Here is a 19311-nt window from a genome sequence, read left to right as displayed (position 1 = left end):
ACAATAGGTAAGACATGCAAACAAGCTCAGTGTCTGTTGATGAATGAAAGGATAAAGAAAATGTGGTGTATATATATACATTAGAATATTATTCAGCCATAAAAAAAGGAAGTCCTGCCATTTGCAACAACATGGATGGACTTTGAGGGCGTCATGCTAAGCAAAATAAGTCAGATGGAGAAAGACAAATACTGTATGTTCTCACTTATATATAGAATATAAAAAACCAAAATCATAGAAGCAGAGTGTAGAATAGTGGTTGCTAGGGGCTGGAGAGTGGGGAATTGGGGAGATGTTGGTCAAAGGCACAAACCTCCAGTTACAGACAAATAAATTCTGGAGATCTAATGTACAGTATGGTGACTACAGTTCCCAATTCTGTATTATACTCTTGAAAGTTGCTAAGAGAGTAGATCTGACATGTCACCACAAAGAAAGGTAATTATGTGGGTGATGGAGATGTTAACTAACCTTGTGTTAACCATTTTGCAATATATGTGTATCAATTTTAAAAAAGCCAGAGCACTCTGCAAAGTATTAGAGTTAAAGGAGAAAAGGAGTAAAAGGTAGCATTAAAGAAAATGCATACAACAATTATTCATTATTCATTATCCATTTATTCCTACTAGGAAAGTAGCCTTTATCTGTGCACATTTTAAATGAAAAAGGTCTCCAAGAACACACTCCCTATATAAAGGGCAGCTGACTAGGCAGGATCACATGGATACTAAGTGGAACATCTAGAAACTCTTAGCCTGACTCCTAAGCTCATGCTGTGGCACTACCTTGCCATTTTATGGTGGGGAGCAGGGACTGTCAGTCATCACTGAGTGAGAACCCGCTTTCAGCCTTCAGGGAAACCCCAGACTCACGTCTACTGTGGTGGATCCCTGGCCTCACCTCTCTAGAGTACAGAAAAAGGCTGAAACATTCCACCAGAGTTTCAGTCGGTAAGACTCAGCTAATATATATCTTTTAAGGTCCTTATATGATTTTGATCAAAAGCCACACTTGGGAACCACTGCTGCCAATGTCCAATGACAGCAATGGACAAGCCTAAGCAAGGCCACATCATCATCAGATTTGCATTTTAGAAGCAGGCGCTGGGTGCCTGTGGAGGCAATGAGAGTGCTGGTGGAAGCAAGAACGATAATATCCGCCTTCCTTGATATAAGGAACTTTAGGGGCAATAATTCATTTAGATCTTCTGATAATTTTGTACGTAGGTATTTATATCCCTGTGATACAAAGGAAATCAAGGTTCAGAGAAGCCCAAGATCAAATAGCCTGAAGTGTTGGAACTGAAATTCAAGCTCAGGTCTCCTTTATAGCCCTCGATTTTGGGGAAATACATTCAATTTCTGAAATTAGGGAGAAGAATCAAAACCTGTGTAAAAGAAAAAATCATAAGCCCTAAATATCTTTAGTTTATCTTGATTAAACTGAGTGGGAAATAGAAAATTGCCCTTAGAACGCTACAGAAATAACTGCTGCTGGCAACATCTACCGATGGATGGGAGAACCAGAAAGTAAAGAAATGGTCAAAAAACCAAAGGATGGGACATGCCAAAGGGACACAGGAGCCAACCTGAAAGAGCTCCCAATGGCCAAAGCTGGAACAATCTGAACCATAAAATAATGCAATATTGGAATATTGACCCAAGAATAAAATAAATATATAAGTCCATACTGACATAAAGAAATAATGGAATAAATAAACAGGGGAGAAGTGAGGAATCTTCCTTACACAAGAATTCCCGATAATATATGTTGATACCTTCGCTCCAGGAAGTGAAGCTTAATCCCCACCTCCTCCCCATCAAGGGTAGGCTGGACCTAGTTACCCACTTCCAAAGAATAGAGTGGGGAAAGGGGAAAATAGCAATTTTGCAGTGGGGAAATTTGGCAAACATGGCATTACCCAAGTCCTGAAGGTTAATATCACCAGTGATATCATGTGGACATCATGTACCCCCTCATATCATAAGAGGAGTTGGGCACTTCATTCTGGGGTGTTCTTTCCAAAAATCCATAACCCCAGTATAACCATGAGGAAAACACCAGACAAACCCAGACTGGGGGATATTCTAGAGGATAACTGGCAAGTACTCCATAGGAAGTTCATGAAAAACAAGAGAAGACCAAGAAAGTTCAGAAACCAGAGGCAGCTAAGGAGACAGGACAACTAAATGCAATGAGGCATGGGATCCTGGAAGAGAAAGAGACATTAAGGGAAAAACCTGTAAATCCAAATAAAGTCATCTAGTTAAAAGTATTGTACCAATGTTCATTTCTTTGTTTCGATGACCATACTCTGGTTATATAAAACGGTAACCTTAGGGGAAATTGGGCGAAGAGCTTATGGAAATAATCTGCATTATTTTTGCAACTTTTTGGTAAGTCTAAAATTATTTTCAAAATAAAAAGTTAAAATTAAATGGAAACCACAGAAGCCTGGTCATCCATAACAGGAATCTTGAGAAGATGTCAGTATTTTTGAGAATACAAAGCAATGAAGTCACAATCACCTTTTGTTTAGAAGCTAGAAGAGGAGGTTATCTCGAATATATACATACTACTACCACAAGAATGAAATATACACTTACTTTGCGTCTTGTCATCATAAAGTTTCTAAGTCTTCTTACTAAAGAAGGCAAAAAGATTTTCTATAATATCAAAACATTTGTTTCAGTGGTTCCAATGACAGATAGCTTATAATCCTGTGACCAAAAAAATGTTTGTTAAAGGAAATCATGGATGCCATAGAAAGCTGTTTGCTTCAAGATACAATTTCTTATGTTTTTCATAGAAAATTGGTCATATTCACCCATTTTGAGAAGATGAATCAGTAACTTGTCTGAGGTCTGACGCTGATGTCATTCTAATTTACTAAGCCAATATAAAACGCCTGTGTAGATTTTCTTAGAATTAGAACACGGTTTAAAAGTATTCCTTCTTGTTTTAAAAAAAACAGTAAAATTAAAATAAAGTGTCTCTAATATATTCTTTGAACTATAGTCCAGTATATCACTTTTTCTTGATAACTGGGAAGTGATATATGCAAATATATATATATATATATATATATATATATATTTATAATATATATCACAGAGGATTAGTATCCGGAATACATAAAGAACTCCCAGAAATCAGAAAAGAAAAAAATAAGAGAAAGAGCAAAGGATATAAATAGTCAAGTAACAGGATAAGAAATATGAACAGCAAAAAAACTTATGAAAAGATGTTCAACCTCACAATAAATCCAGGGGAAAGCAAATGGAAACAACAGACACATTGCATGTCCTCATTCATCAGATTGGCACCAAAAATTCTTGTGCAATGCTGGTATAACCCTTTTGAAGAGCAATGTGACATTACCTAGTAAAGCTGAAGGCACACTTAGCCCCAGACCTAGCAAGCCGACTCTCAGGTACCTACCTAGAGAAACACCATGGTCTTTACTCAATAGCCCATAGAAATTATTCACTGCTTCTGCCACTTATGAATAGTTCACTGGAATCAAGTTATTGAACTGCTTCCTGTGCTTTGACTTCCTTCTTCTTTGTGTATAAAATGGGGACAATAATAGTAGTTTTCTCATGGGGATATCATGAACACTGAGTGAATTAGTTTATGTAAAGCAAGCCCCATTACATATGGCACTTGACACCACAGTAGATGTATAAATGGTAGATAACATACACTGGCTAAGTGGAAGAGGCCACTCAAAGCTACAGCCCAGATGCTCCTAGGGACTCGGGTCCCACCCACCTGCCCCACCAGTAGAGGAGATGAAAATTCTGGCACCCTTGTACCCATTTAAAGGACACCACTGTGCTACACTAGCGTGAGGACATGAGTGCTACAGTCCACTGTGCCCTAGAGAAGCTCTCGTAGAGTTGCTTCTACAAGGAGATACGTACATGGATATTTATTGCAGAAGTGTCTGTAATGGCAAAAAATTAAAAACAATCTAAATGTCCATTAACAAGAGGATGAATAAGTGACATTAATATTCATGTAACAGAACACTACATAGCTGTTCAAAAGAATAAACTAGACTTAAATGTCTAGCTCTTGGATAGAGCTCAAGAACAATGTTGAGCGAGAAAAACAAGTTTCAGATGGATACATAGAGTATAAAATGTTAATAGAAAAACATGCAGCACAATACTCTATACAATAATAGCACAAAAACCGTGGAAATCATAAATACCAAAATCACGATTGAAGTTTCCTCTGGAAAAGAGCGAAGAGAATGAAATCAGAGAGAAGTACGCTGGGAGTTTCAGCTTGGTCTGTAATGCTCTATTTATTAAAAAAACAACAATAAAACTTGAAGTATATATATATATGACAAAATGCTGTAATTTCACAAACTGGAGGGTTGGTACACAGGTGCTGTTTAAATTATGCGCTCAGATTTTCTGTCGGCCAGAAATATATTATAACTTCTTTTAAAAATCAGCAGGCCTTGGTGATTAATTGAACATGTGGGTGGTAAGGGAGAGGGCAGGGTCTTGGATGATTCCCAAGGTTCTGCCTTAGATGACGGAGTGGTACCATTTGTCAAGATCAGTGCTGGAGGAGAATTGCCATCTTTAAGCAATCACTTCATCATATAAATCAGAAAAAAGAGGGAAGTTAACCTAATTCAAACCACGATCCAGGGTAACAAAGGAACTTTATCTTCAAAATAGAGCGAGGGAAATGATCTCAACACACCCATCACGAATGAGCAATTCTGAGTCCTGGCTCAAATACTCTTGTACAAGTGACCTAATGTTCTCTCCTTACGTCTTTGCTAGATACATAGAAATCATCGTGTATGCAGAGGGAAAGAAAATGGATTATTTAATAATTGTACAACAGTTGGATGTAAAAACTCACTTAAAACCAATAAAAACTGCTCCATGTTTTTTTTTTTTTAAGAAAACTGGAAAAATGGTCAGTCAAAGCAATACGTTTGAGTTTACGTTAAATACGTGACTATGGAGGACAAGTTTAGTAGCGTGTAAACCAAAAATGCCTTGACAGAGAATGTCACATCTAGGTTGCTGCCAGAGGGAAGAACTACTTTGTAAAAGGAACCTGAATCATAGAATTATAGAATTGTAAACACGGAAGAGATTGTAGAAATGACCCAGTCGTAATCTCATCATTTTGGAGAAGAGAAAGCTGAGCGTCAAATGGGTGAAGGGACTTGCCTGAGGGAACAGGAAGGCAGATAATGGCAGAGTCTAGAGTAGGCATCATCCCCCAGAGTAGTATTTTCCCAGATTTCAACTTTATTTATTCTGTCTCTCTTCCCACCCCACCACCTTTTATTGTTTATTTGCCTGTAATATACTTATTAGTTACTTTTAATGGTTCAGGTCCACAAGCCCTTATTTGAAACTCTTGGGGCCGGCTATTTTTTGGAATTGAGGTATTTTTCTGATTTGAAAAGGTAATGTGGTATGTACAGAGTATATTCCTTAAACACCTGCAGCATCTGAGGCATCACCCAAAAATAAAATCTGTTAATATTTCTGCAGAAAAAGGTATACCCATTCACACTACATGGGATGGATAAAGGCCATAAGTAGCCTTACATGGGATCAAGGTGAGGATATGCCACCTGGTAAGTTCCCGTAAGATCAGGACTTTCCCCAAGTAATTATCAAAATCTTTAAGTGTTCAGAGCTTTTTGAATTCCAGGATTGTGGATAGGGGCATCAACTTTATGTCTGGGGGAAAACTCTAAATTCACTAGGTAAGGATATCCACTTTGCTCTTGGTCCATAGGGAGTGGTGGGGCCTTGTCTGTGTGGAGCATTGTTAGGAAGAAAGGACAGGCCTCCCTACGTCCTAAAGAAATGCCTAGTGCATGGGGGGCTGTCAAACATGAGGGTGACTGAGCCGAGCATGAGGGAGGAAGGAGTTGCTAATTTAGAAAACAACAAACATGTACGTGATTGTCAATTAGGATGTAATCACCAACTACCTTTGTTTTGCAGGATCTTAGTTTCAATCTCAGCAATAGGCATTTGTCCACTCTGGAGACAAGCCCCTTCTAAGGGTTCTCTTCTGAGTAGTCCTGCCCAGCCCCCAGCCTGTACTGGAGAGCAGCCTTAATGGGAGCCATTGACTCTGTGTATGGCCTAACCACAGCTGAATGGACAAGGGTGGGCCCCTGACCCAAGGGCAGCTAATCCAACAGCCTGTGATGGGCCTCCTAGGATACCATGAGCATGACCATAAGATTCTCTCCTCTGGGAACTGGCACTTGGATCAGTGTCAGAGACATACGTAAGCTGAAGCCATGAAGAAGCAGAAACTGTAAATAAGCAGAGGAATCAAAGAGCTAGACAAGAGCAGACGAAGAGAGAGAAGCAGAGATACTTATGGGGGAGATTGTATGTCCATAAAAGAGGGAAAGAGGGCATCACCAGTCCTTCTTCTGCTTGGATCCTTGCCAGCTCCATTTCTAGTCCACAGTATCCTTCCACTGAACTCTATTCTTCACAAGGGGGTCTGAGTGAGACTGATATTTGCACCAACAACACCTCTATGGCTACTAATTGCCAAGCACACAAAGTATCTCCTTCCTGCCCAGGCTCTCACCAGTGGGTTCCAGAAAAAAGTCTCCAGTTTCCTACCTTGAGAATCTGCTCTCTAGGCCTGTGTTTATCCAGTCAGAGGAGTTTGGTCTTGCTTTGACCCAAGTCCCCTCTTGATCACAAGGGGCTGACTCAAAATGTCTAGTTATTGGGAGCCCATTCTTGAAAGGATTCATGGATTGAAGCAATTTCCAAATATAAAGTTATTACAGAGATAGTTAACAGAGACTGTTTTTGAACACTAAATGCTGACGTTATGCACAAGTTGTGCAGCACTCTCATATCTTATGTTGTAAAAGAGCTAGATATACATATTGCAAAAAATTATATTCCAAGTTAATGTATGGTCCTTGCGCCCCAAGTTTAACTTTAATTTGCTTATAGAAGTGTAGTAAATAAAACCCTTAAAGAGCCTGATGGGGATGTCATTTCTGGGAATGTGAAGAACTGAATACCAAGACTGACCTGCTTGTTGAAAACAACCAAAACACCATGTGATGTCTTTAAAATTATTGGAGCCGGAAACCAAGTGAACACAAGAAGACAAACTGATCAGAGCCCTAAAGTCAGTTCTCACCAGGAGCACATTTGCCAAACCGTGGTGATCTGAGGGTTTGCTTTTTAAAGTTTTCCTCCTGGCAGGAAACAAGAGATAACTTCTAGGCCAAACAACAATGAGGAGTCTAAAGGAATCATAAAGATAGGACCCTAAACAATTGATGAAAGACCATCACTTAAAAAAAAAACAAAAAAGAGACCCTCACCACCACTCTGAGAAAAGAATAAAGGAAGTCCGCCCATCTTGAAATCGAGTGCCTGATGGATCAAAAGTCGTGAGTATTCTTAGCCACAATCCAGCCCTCAGGGGAGTTTGAGCCCCAATCTGCACTATCATGTAGTCAAATAAACATCAGGAGAAGAATTTAGCTGCAAATTACCCCAAGTTGATGATGCTCACAGGTACCTGGAATTAGCAAATGCTAATCCTCCCTGGAGTATTCACCTTGAACTTGAGACCCCAGGAATTCCCACACACAAAGTTCCAGGAATAGGAGGCTGGAGTAAACACACACACACACACACACACACACACACACACACAGGCACGTTGCCGAAAGGCAGCACAAACAACAAATGGAAGAATCAGATATTGGGATTACCAACTACACAATGTAAAATAAATATCTTTGACATGCTTAAGAAATGAAAGAAAGGATGAGAAACATAAGTAGAGAGTAAGAAAAGATTTATAACAGAAACAGATATGAAAAAGAACCAAATAGAAATTCCAGAACTGAAAAGTAAGACAAACATGATTCCAAACTTAAAGGAGGTTTTAATAAAAGATTAGACAAAGCTGAATAAAACGTTAATGAACTGGAAGACAGAGCTGAAAAAACTATGCAGAATGCAATACCACATAATCGACAAAAGAAAGAAAATATGAAAGATGATTAGGAGAGTTGGAGGTTAGACTGGTAAATATTTAAGTATAATTCTTAAAGTAGAGGAAAAAATAGGACAGGGTAATATTTGAGAGATAAGAGCTCAGACTATTCCAAAAATGATAAAGATCAACAGCCCTCTGATTCAGGAAGCCCGATAAATTCCAAATAGAGCAAATGAAAAGTTATACTCATGGATGAACCTGGAGAGCATTATGCTAAGCGAAATAAGCCCGACATAGAAGCACAAATACTGCTTGAGTTCACTTATACATGGAATCTAAAAAAGTCGAACTCATCAAAGTGAAGAATAGAAAGCTGGTGTCCAGGGGCTGAGCAGTTGGGGAAATGGGGAGATGCTGGCCACAGGGAACAAATTCTCAGTTATGCAGGATGAATAAGTTTTGGAGATCTAACGTACAGCATGGTGACTATAGTTAATAATATACATTGTACACTTGAAATTTGCTAAGGGAGTAGGTCTTAAAGCGTTCTCATCATATACACACAAAAAAGGACTACTGTGTGAGGTAATGGGTATGTTAACTAGCTTGATTGTGGTTATCCTTTCACAGTGTTCACGTATATCAAAACAACACATGGTACTTCTTAAATATATGCAATTTTTATTTTCCAATTATTTCTCAATGAAGCTGAGGGGTAAAAGAAAGGAAGATTCATCTAGGCAGATAGTAAGACTGTAGACCACCAAAGACAAAAAGAAAAATCTTAAAAAGCAGACATGGTGAAAAGAGAGATTACTCAATAGGAATAAAAATTAGAATAACGATTACTTTTCAACAGCAACAATGAAAACCAGAAGACAATGGAGCCATATCTTCAAGGTGTTAAATAAAAAATAATAGTCAACCTAGAATCAGGGGAAATAATTTTCAAGAAGAAGAGCAAAATAAAAGTATTTTCAGACAAAAACTGAGTTTGTCTCATGGACCCTCATCAAAGGAAATTCTAGAGGACGTGCTTCAGGTCAAAGGCAAGTTAGCCCAATTAGTTTAAGAGGCAAGAAGGAATGGGAAACAAAGAAAATGGTGAATATGTGGTTAAATTAAAAGAAACATTGGTAGAGAAAATAATATTGATAATAAGGTCTCATGGAGCCAAAAATAGACATAAATACACTACAACAATTACAAATAAATTGAAGAAGATCTAAGGTGATTGTTGTTGTTTTCTTTTTAACTGAACACTTCATAGTAAATTTTATAAGTATGCATTTAAAATATATAACTACAAAACTAGTAGGAGGGGGAAAAGTGAGAAAAAAATAACCAATCCAAAATAAGACAATAAAGATAGAAAAAAACAGAAAAGGTTGAACAATAGGAAGATGATGGGGAACGAAACATGATGAGAGAAACAAATTCAGATGTAGTATTACTTACAACAAATTATAGGACTAAATTCTCCCCCTTTAAAGACAAAGATTATCAAATTGGGTTTTAAAAATACAACACACCATTTATAAAAATATTATTTAACATGTAAGCCTATAGTGATGTTGAAAATAAAAAGGCAGCTCATAGATTCTACACAAAAGTCAACAAGTGTGGCTCTATTAATATCTGACAAAATAGAGTTTAAGGAAAAACTGTAACTAGAGATAAAGAGAAGCATAATAAGAAAGTTTAGTTTGCCAGGAAAATGGATCAATTTTTTTTTTCTGCTTTATCTCGCCAAATCCCCCTGGTACACAGTTGTATATTTTAGTTGTGGGTCCTTCTAGTTGTGGCATGTGGGACACCGCCTCAATGTGGCCTGACGAGCGGTGCCATGTCTGCACCCAGGATTCAAACTGGCGAAACCCCAGGCCGCCGGAGTGGAACGTGCCAAGTTAACCACTCAGCCACGGGGCCAGCCCAATGGATCAATTTTAAACGTCTAATAACTTAGTAATACAATCTCAAAAGATATGAAGCAAAAACTAATAGAACTATGAGAAACTGAAAAATCTACCACCAAGGTGGGACATTTTAAACCCCTTTCCAAGTAACTGACAGTTCAAAATAATTAAAGATGCACAGCTGAACATCACAATCAACAGGAATGACCTTATGACAGATATTGAATATTGCACCAAATAAGCAGAGAATTTATACTGTTTCTGAGCACACATGAAACACTGATGCAAAATGGACCATAAAAATACTCAACAAATTTCAAAATTTGGTACCATACAGCCCATATTCCCTGGCCACAATCTAATTAAATTTTATATCAGCAGTAAAAAGAGAACTTTCTACATATTTTTCTAATGATAAATTTCTGGATCACATATGTTTAGCAATTAAGAAAACATTGAGTAATTCCTGAATAATGAAGAAATTGCAATGAGAATTAGAAAATATTTAGACTGGAATTTAGTAATAATACTACATGATAAAACCCATGGGATGCAGCTAAAATTGGATTTAGAGGGAAATTTATAACTTTAAATATTTATATTATAAAATAAGAAAGCTGAAAATTAATGAGCTAAGTATACAACTTGAGAAATTAGAACTAGAACAACAGAATAAACCCAATAAAAGTAAAAATAAGAGCCAAAATTAAGAAATAGAAGTGAACATGAAACAGAGAAGATCAACAAACCCAAAAGTTGGCAAGTTCAGTATAAAGAGACAGGGAAAGAGCATGTACACAATAACAGAAATGAAAAGAGAGACATAAATACAGATCCTGTCATGATCAAAAATTAAATAAGATATCCTGAATAACTCAATGCCAATATAGTTGAAAACAGAAGCAATTGCCAAATTTCTAGAAACCCATAACCTACCAAAATTGACTCAAGAATATTAGGTTCTAATAGTACTAGAAATTAAATAACAGAGGTCAGATAGAAAGAGGTACTGTAACAGAAGCAAAGATGCTAAGCAAAAACGTATACTACATAGAAATTGAAAATGACAATAAAAATCCTGACATATTTTTTAAGTTGATAGCTCTGTTCACCAAAAAGACCTAGAAGCAATGTCATCTTAGTAGCAGTGAGCTTGCTGAGGGAGAGGCAATCAAGTGGGTTGCCTCCCCGCTGAAGCTCCTTGTTTTTGATGGTCGAAAGGTAAGTGCCATTCAGTAGCAAGAGAGATGAATGAACTGAGCTCTAAGGACAATAGTTAAAAGACCAGAATCTGCAGGTAAAACAATTACATGTCAGTCAAGATGATTGACTGTAGTTACTTGCTCGTGAAGTTGACAGATAAAATAGATTGGCAGCTTTTTATATTTTTAAGAGAATTATATTGCCAAAGAAAGTACAACCCGGGCCTGGAAAGGGTGGTCATGGTTCATACCCGTAAGTCGTTCCCCAGGCCCTTGAAACTGCATGGATGGGAAGTGGGCCGTGAGCACCGTACAGCCTGACAAAGGGCAGACTTATTACACCCGCCTCAAATGTGGCCGAAGAGGAAACTGAACAAGAAAGAACATTCCAGAGGAAGAATCAGGGGCAGAGAGGATGATGGACAGGGGAGTTCCCGCCAGAGGATAGCTGGACACACCAGCTGGGCTGATCCCAGAACTCAGGGCACACCCCGACAGGGAGATTACTCTGTGCCAGCCCTGCAGGACCTGACAACTGCCATGGGCAGTGGCTGCTGTGTTTCCCTTCTGCCCTTTCCTGAGTAAGAGTTGATGTTGTAGTGGTCTTGTTCCTACTCCACCGTGGGGTATTGGCAGGAGGTGGGCAGGTGGACAACCTATCTTCTCTTTTATAGGTTGCCGGACCACAAGGAGCCCCAGCTGAACCTGTTTAAAGGGCTCTCCATTGCCCAGAGTTCCCAGACAATGAACTAGAAGGGACTCTGGGCACACAGAGAATTAGGCTAAAGTCACTGCGCTTCATTCCCACTGGGCCTGTCTGTGGTCACTGGCCTCCTGACTTGGCTCTTTGGCATGTGTGGCTGCTTTCTCTCCACGGTGCCTCAACTGGGCTCACAGGGTTACCATATTTGACATTTTACCTTACGAAACACAACCTTTTTACTGCAGAAGTTGCTTTTTTTTTCTTTCTTTTTTTTTGAGGGAGATTAGCCCTGAGCTAACATCTGTGCCCATCTTCCTTTATTTTATATGTGGGATGCCTGCCACAGCATGGCTTGCTAAGCGGTTCGTAGGTTCGCTCCTGGGATTTGAAGCGGAGCGCGTGAACTTAACCACTACACCACCGGGCTGGCCCCTGGAAGTTGCATTTTTTTAAACTGTGAAATGTCAGAAGCAAATCTTATATAAGGGAACCCAGAACTCTCTAAGAGACAAAAGGCACGCTGGTTCCTGTTGCAGAACAATATCATCAGATGACGCGTCTTTGCAACAGGGCTTGTCTGGGGAAGCAATGGCCACTGTCTTAGCTCCTACATGACAGCACTTGTAGACTTGAAATCTTTGGGGTTCTGTGTTTTTATATAGTATCGGTTCTGACAATTTATTGGGCTTTCTTTCCACAAAGTTTTCCTTCAGGGAGAAGAGACAAAGAAGATTTTTTAAATTATAAAGCTCTCAATGGCTAGGTAAAAAGGGCCCTTGCTCTGATGGCCTGGGTGACTATGGAAGGGGGTCCGCAGGGGTGATGGTGAAAGTTGTTCACGGAGGTCTGCACTGAGGATGAGGGCAGGCATTGCTCCCTTCATTGTCCACCCGTTAGGTCAGCCCCAAATACCATTTTAAAACATGCGCAGTGTTTCTACCTATCTATACCCACAGACCTGAGAAATGGCCCTAATTCTTCAAAGATTTGTCTCCCTCTAGTGGTCAAAGATATTTTTTCAGGCCTGCAAGGGACCTAGGTCCACTAAGAACACAAAACTTTTACATTTTTGTGCGGAATATGTAAATAATCTTTGAACTTGGAAATATCACTATAGCATATAATTTTATAAGTTTTGTCATAGTAAATCCAGGAATGATGATATCAATTTCAAAGGGTTATTGTGAGAACTAAATCTGAGCATCATTAAATGAGATCATCAAAGGCATGTTGCGACGTCCCTGCTGGGAGGCAGGCTAGGCTCACTCACTGGTAAGGTGCTGGCCTTGGCACAATAGCGTAGAAGTAAAATGGGCAACAATTGTACTTCATGCAGCCTCGTTATCACTCCCAAATGGTTGAAACCAAGAACCTTCAAATCTTCAGAGGTCAAGACTATGAATGTCAAAGGTCTGCTCTAAGGGACTGCTCCTGACAAACTGGGGATGCCCTGTGGCAGGCAGAACAATGGCTCCCCCAAAGATGTCCTCGTCCTGATCCCTGGACCCTGTGTAAAGGTAGGTTACATGGCAAAGGGGAATTAACATATCAGATGGGATTAAAATTGCTAGGGAGATTATTCTGGATTATTGGCACATCCAACGAAATCACAAGGGTCCTTCAACGTGGAAGAGGAAAGTGGAAGAGGAGGTCTGAGTCACGTGTTGTGAGAGCTACAAGAACTTGAACCAATATTGCTGGCTTGGAAGAGGAGGAAGAAGGCCATGAGCCAAGGAATGTGGGCAGCCCCTAAAAGCTGGAAAGGTCAAGGATATGGATTCTCCCCAACAGCCCCCAAAAATGAGCGCAGCCTTGCCAACATCTTGATTTCAGCCCCATGAGACCAATGTCAGATTTCTGACATCCAGAACTGTGAGCTAATAAATTTGCATTAAGTCCCTAAATTGGTAGTAATTTGTTACAGCAGCACTAGGAAACTCATACACACCTTAATTCCTCTCCTGGAGGAAATATGAGATACTGTCAGACCTTGAATTCACTTATTGTTCAGAAACGATCTACCAGGGAGGCACGTACCACGGGAAGACTCAAATCTGACCAAGATTCAGATGGAAGAACATGGTGTAGTTACTTGGTGCTCCTTCCCGGCTTGAGAGGGGACGGTCCTGCCATTTTCCCTAAGCCAGTCCAGGAAGTAAGCATGGGGAAAGAGAGCAGAAGTCCCCTACACCACTGACAGGCTGCTGGACAACAAAGGCTCAGATGCCGAGGCTGCAGGACATGCTAACTGCTTATAGAAGGCTTCCTTCCAGCTGAACTTTCCCGCCAGAACTTTCCCACCTTCGGCTTTCTTACCCAAGTCTCCAGTAAAGTGGAGGCGTTGGGCCTGCAAAGGGTGGTACTGTATTTCATTAAACCCCAAAGAACCCACATCACTATGACTCAGCTGATTAGGGGTTTCTTAAGGGAGGTATGTTTCCAGAATGAGTTACGAGACCTCTTGTTCCCCAAGCTGGACTACTTTGCCTACGTGCCATGCCAGTGGCACAGGAGGCTGCATCTGGGGCTCGACCGTGATTTTGGTGGGGAGCCCCTGCCATTTGCTTTGGCTCAGGCTTTTTGGGGGGCCTTTGCTGTTGACATTCTCACTCTGCCTGCATGGTCGGTAAATACCTTTTTCCAGCCCCATTCTAGGCGTAAAAGCAGTGTGGAAAAGTTTATACACACGTTTGACTCAAGTGCATCATGTTTCTATGGAAACCCAGGCTGCTCCATAACCTTAATCCCAACATCCTTTCTGCCCAGCCCAACCTTTCACTCGCAGCTCTAAAGTAGGTTTTCACCCTCCCTGGGTATTAACCTTTGACTTTCAGGGGCTGGGGTAGCTTTGTGGAAGGCAGAATCTCCATATGCAAAGAGCCCACAAAGAGCCAAATCCAAAAAAGCCGTTTTACATCGTGTGGTCTTCAGACACGGAGGCCCCACTCCATCATGAAGACCAACCTGGTGAATCCTCCAAGAAGGATCAAGTACACCTGTGATAAGAAGGATTCTGAGGCTGCCCTCAAGCTCACCTGTAGAGTGCTGTGGTTGATTGGCAATGCCTGCCACAGGCTCAGGGGAGGCCATGAAGACACATGTTCTGCCTGAATTACACAGTGATGTCCACTTCAGAGAAAAGCAGCATATTCAGTCTCTCCTTCACATGGGCCTCTAGGAGCTCAGATCAGGGGTCAAGCAAGAAGGTCACAGGAGTCACCTCTGATCAGTCCGGAGCACACCAGCCTTCCAGAGTCAGGTTCCTTGGGGTATGGGCGCTGACGTCCCAGGCCTTTTGTCTGCGTCAAGCTCTGTGCTTATCCTGAGCATTTGGTTTAAACCATTAAGATTTAGGCCCCTCCTTAAATGGGGGCTTCTTCTGCACAGAGAAGGGGCAACGAGTATCCGATTCCTCCTTCCTGGAACTAGGGAGCCCCTGAGTGTTAACTAGGAATTCTGTGGTTGTTGCTGCAAGAGAAGGAAAGCAGCTTGAACTGGCTTAGGTGAAGTGCGAGACTATCCTCGAGAGACGTGGAGATCTCAACGCATCTCAAGAGAGGGGCAGGATGCAATTGGGTTTCGGTGCCAACTGTCCTAGCAGGACTCTCCCACCATCTCGTGATTCACTCTGTCGTTAGCTTCAGACTCTCCCACTGGCTCTTTGGATAAGCAACCTGTCTTCGCCAGCTCCTGAGAAGGATTGACTCCTTCTCTTCAATCCAATTCAAAAAGCCCGGGGAGAGAGTTCACTGGCCTGCCTTGCACAGGTAGGCCTCGGGACTGACCCCTGGGCCCAGGGCTGAAGTGCCTGCCTGGCCTAACTTAGATATCATACCCACACCTGGATCACTTAGCCCGGGGAAGGGCCAGGCCTGAGGCTCCAGAGCCGTTCCCCAAGGCCCACCACCAAGTCTCGGGGCCCCTCCTGGACAATGAGCAGAGCAGCCACCGGTTACCCCTCACTGCAACCACCACCCCACGAGCCAGGACTGGGCACAGGAAAGGGGGAGCAGCCCTCAGCTTATAGAGTAGAATAGAGCGGTGAGAATCATCAAGGTGACAGAGGCCTCAGGTGATGGAAGTGTGTCCAAAACATGGAGTCTGAGAAAGAGCGCAGCCAGCAAAGGAGGAGGAGTAATCATAAGAGAAGTCATCGTTGTAGTAGCAGCAAGAAAGATAATAATACCATTTGCTGAGCATCTATTTTGTGCCAAACATGAAAAGCACTTTACAGGTACTATTTCTAATCCTTTACAACCCTGAAAAGTAGGTGCTGTTAGTCCCATTTTGCAGTAAGGAAATGAAGATGCACAGATATTAAGAGACTCTCCTAAAGCCTCAGAACTAATAGTGCCAGAAATGGTTCTAAATGTTGGGCCTGGAAAAAGGATCAAGCAGGACGCAGCAAGCCATTCAGGAGGTAAAGCTCCTGTGATGCCCTGGGGCAAAGGGACCCAGAGAGGGGAAGCCTTTTTGGAGGGATTCTGCAGAGCCCTGGGTGGGGAGGGAGATGGTAAGGAAACAAGCCAGCCCTGAGAGTCGGTGCAAAACCTGAGAAGCTGTGCGCCAGGGACAGTCCTGAGGGCACCTATGGCTCCTACATATGTGTTAACAGCATCTCCTTTCCTTCTCAAAAGCAGTGGTGCACTGGTAAATGTTTAAAATAAGGTCTCAAAAATATATATGTATATATGATATAAAGGATGAGTAGTACACAATCTACAAATAATAATAAAATATACACTATTCTTTATTGTAAATTCCATATGTCCGATTGATTCCAACTGAATGCTTTTGTAGGTTTTTGACAAAATCTTACATCCTTGGCCAACCTGTGGTTGCAATTCAACCATGATTTGATAAACGGAGTTGCCTTCCAGTCTGCTAATTCTTTTCCTAATAAATTTATTGTCATTAAATCCGATATGTTGATCTACTCTTTTCCTAATAAATTTATTGTCATTAAATCTGATATGTTGATCTACCATTAAACTATTTCTTATGCTTGTACAAGTTATATTCGTTAAAGAGAAATCTCGGGGCTGGTCCGGTGGCCAAGTGGTTAAGTTCACGTGCTCTGCTTCCGCGGCCCAGGGTTTCGCCGGTTCGGATCCTGGGCACGGACATGGCACCGCTTGTCAGGCCATGCTGAGGTGGCGTCCCACATGCCACAACTAGAAGGACCCACAACTAAAATATACAACTATGTACTGGGGGGCTTTGGGGAGAAAAAGCAGAAAAAAAAAAAAAAGAAGATTGGCAACAGATGTTAGCTCAGGTGTAAGGCTTTAAAAAAAAAAAAAAAAGAAAAAAACCCAGAAATCTTTTCGAGCTTCAGTGCTACTGATTGCAATGTGCTGATGATCTTCACATAGCTGCAGGAATTAGAGCATTGTTTGAATCTGCATTATTTGATAATGACTGTATTTGACAACTGGCTCCAAAAAGTCCAGAAAATTTAGCAATCGACTCATTGCCCGTTGCCAGTATGGGCCAGCTCGGGTACACCACTAAGAAAGTCCCATGGGGCCAGCCCAGTGGCACAGCGGTTAAGTTCGCGCATTCTGCTTCTTGGTGGTCCGGGGTTCGCCGGTTGGGATCCCAGGTGTGGACATGGCACCGCTTGGCACGCCATGCTGTGGTAGGCATCCCACATATAAAGTAGAGGAAGATGGGCATGATGTTAGCTCAGGGCCAGGCTTCCTCAGCAAAAAGAGAGGGACTGGCAGTAGTTAGCTCAGGGCTAATCTTCCTCAAAAAAAAAAAAGAAAGTGTCCCAGTTCTAACAATAAATGGGATCGTCACCTATCTTTTAGAAGAATGATTCTAACCCTCTCTCCATAACTGTGACGTTGGTGACTGTCACGTTATGTTCTTAAGGAACCAGACGAGAGGAGGCACAGAGGACATGGCTGTGGGACTCAGCGCTCTGCATCCGTCTGTGACCCGGGACCTGGGTTACCCGGACTCTCCCACTTTAAACCGCTCCTCGCTGGTGAACAGACAGGGACACTGAAGGACGTCTTAGGAGATGCTGGCCTGTGAGTTAAGTGGACTCGTGCGATTTTCTAAGTGCTCCAGCTTCCCTACTTCTCACAACCAAGGAGAAGATGTTCTTACAACTTCCCTGTACCTGGGCAGAATCTGACTCTGTCTTTACAAAACCGAGTTTCTTTCACCTTTTTAGAAGCTTCGCTATGCAGGAAAAAGTGAATCCTGGCTTGGACACTTTTGTGAGTAAGTTACGCAGTCTCTCTCTAAATCCCCACATTCTTGGCTATAAAATGGAAATAACAAGGATGCTAACACTTAATGCCCATGACTGCGTTAAGTACTGTTTAAATGAGATAATATACATGAGGGAATCCTTATAAACTACAAAGAGAAGGCACTATTGTGTTATGCTGTTTAAATTTACTAGGTTTTAAAAGTAGTGGCATCAGTAAGGACAGCCAACAGGGCTCCAGCTGAAAGTCACACGGAAACCACATGGGAGCAGTGAGAACTGGGTCTCTGTTATGTTTGAAATTTCCTGTTCATGATGAGGACACAGCAGAGATACAAACACTTGAGATTTTTTTTTTTAACTCCAAATTTCAAAACAAAAGCTTAATTTTCTCCAAGCTATTTTTTCCAATTATTTTAGAAAGATGAATAATGTTCAAAATAGTTCCATAACATTACCCGCCTTTACATTTCCAGACAATTTCCAATTCAACAATTTTTCATTGGGCACATCCCCGGTGTCAGACACCGTGCCAGGCTCAGGGGACTCCTACCCTTGAAAAGTTCTGAGTAAGCCACTTTCTAAAAACTATGAACATGAAGATTTTTGTGTAAATCACTACTCATGTCAGCATCTCATTTCTGAGTGCTCAAATGTAACAATATTGTCACGCAAGTTCTAAAACAAACTGGTTGGTGAGGGGAACTCCTCCAGCAATAAGGAGATTCACGGGGACATAAAAGGAAGATGCCCCATCCCCATGGACCAGAGCTCCCGTCTGCAGGAGTCTACGCTCGTGGATATGAAGCCCCAGGAGAGGTATGCTTCTGGAAGGAGCGGTCGGAAGATAGAGTGGGTGACACAAGTCTCGTGAAGCCAAAGCTTGTATTCAGTGTTTTGGCCGGGCTCTTCATCAGCTTGCTTAATCCTCTGTCCAAAATTGAAAGCCGTCGTCCACTTGACGGAAGCTAGAAACAGAAACCAGAAAACCAGTAACTTTGTTTAACTAACTATACAACATTAATGGACTATAAGCTGATAAAAGCAAAAAGACTCCTTAACATTCTACAGATTATAGCTCAATTTGAAATAAATGAAAAACATTTAGGAGGTTTATAATTATTTTCTAAATAAATAGACTTATTCTCTAACGAAGAGGCCACATTTAACTTTTCTTTTTTTTTGAGGAAGATTAGACCTGAGCTAACATCTGTCCCCAATCCTCCTCTTTTTACTGAGGAAGACAGGCCCTGAGCTAACATCCGTGCC

The 19311-nt window shown here is 41.3% G+C and overlaps 1 long non-coding RNA gene across 3 annotated transcripts in view; it reads right to left on the bottom strand.

Annotated features, from left to right (window-relative positions):
• Positions 1-16542: 16542 nt before the first annotated feature.
• LOC103549130 (uncharacterized) overlaps positions 16543-19311 on the bottom strand; it is a 37468-nt gene continuing 34699 nt past the window's right edge. For all 3 annotated transcript variants that reach the window (XR_544434.2, XR_011534149.1, XR_011534150.1), the window contains one exon: positions 16543-19010. This is a non-coding gene — a long non-coding RNA (uncharacterized lncRNA). The remainder of the gene's footprint in view (positions 19011-19311) is intronic.

The sequence above is a fragment of the Equus przewalskii genome, chromosome 28, assembly GCF_037783145.1.
Source record: "Equus przewalskii isolate Varuska chromosome 28, EquPr2, whole genome shotgun sequence".
Classification (NCBI taxonomy): Eukaryota; Metazoa; Chordata; class Mammalia; order Perissodactyla; family Equidae; genus Equus; species Equus przewalskii.
The sequence above is the reverse complement of the archived record's forward strand: the minus strand, read 5'-3'. Positions and strand labels throughout refer to the sequence as shown.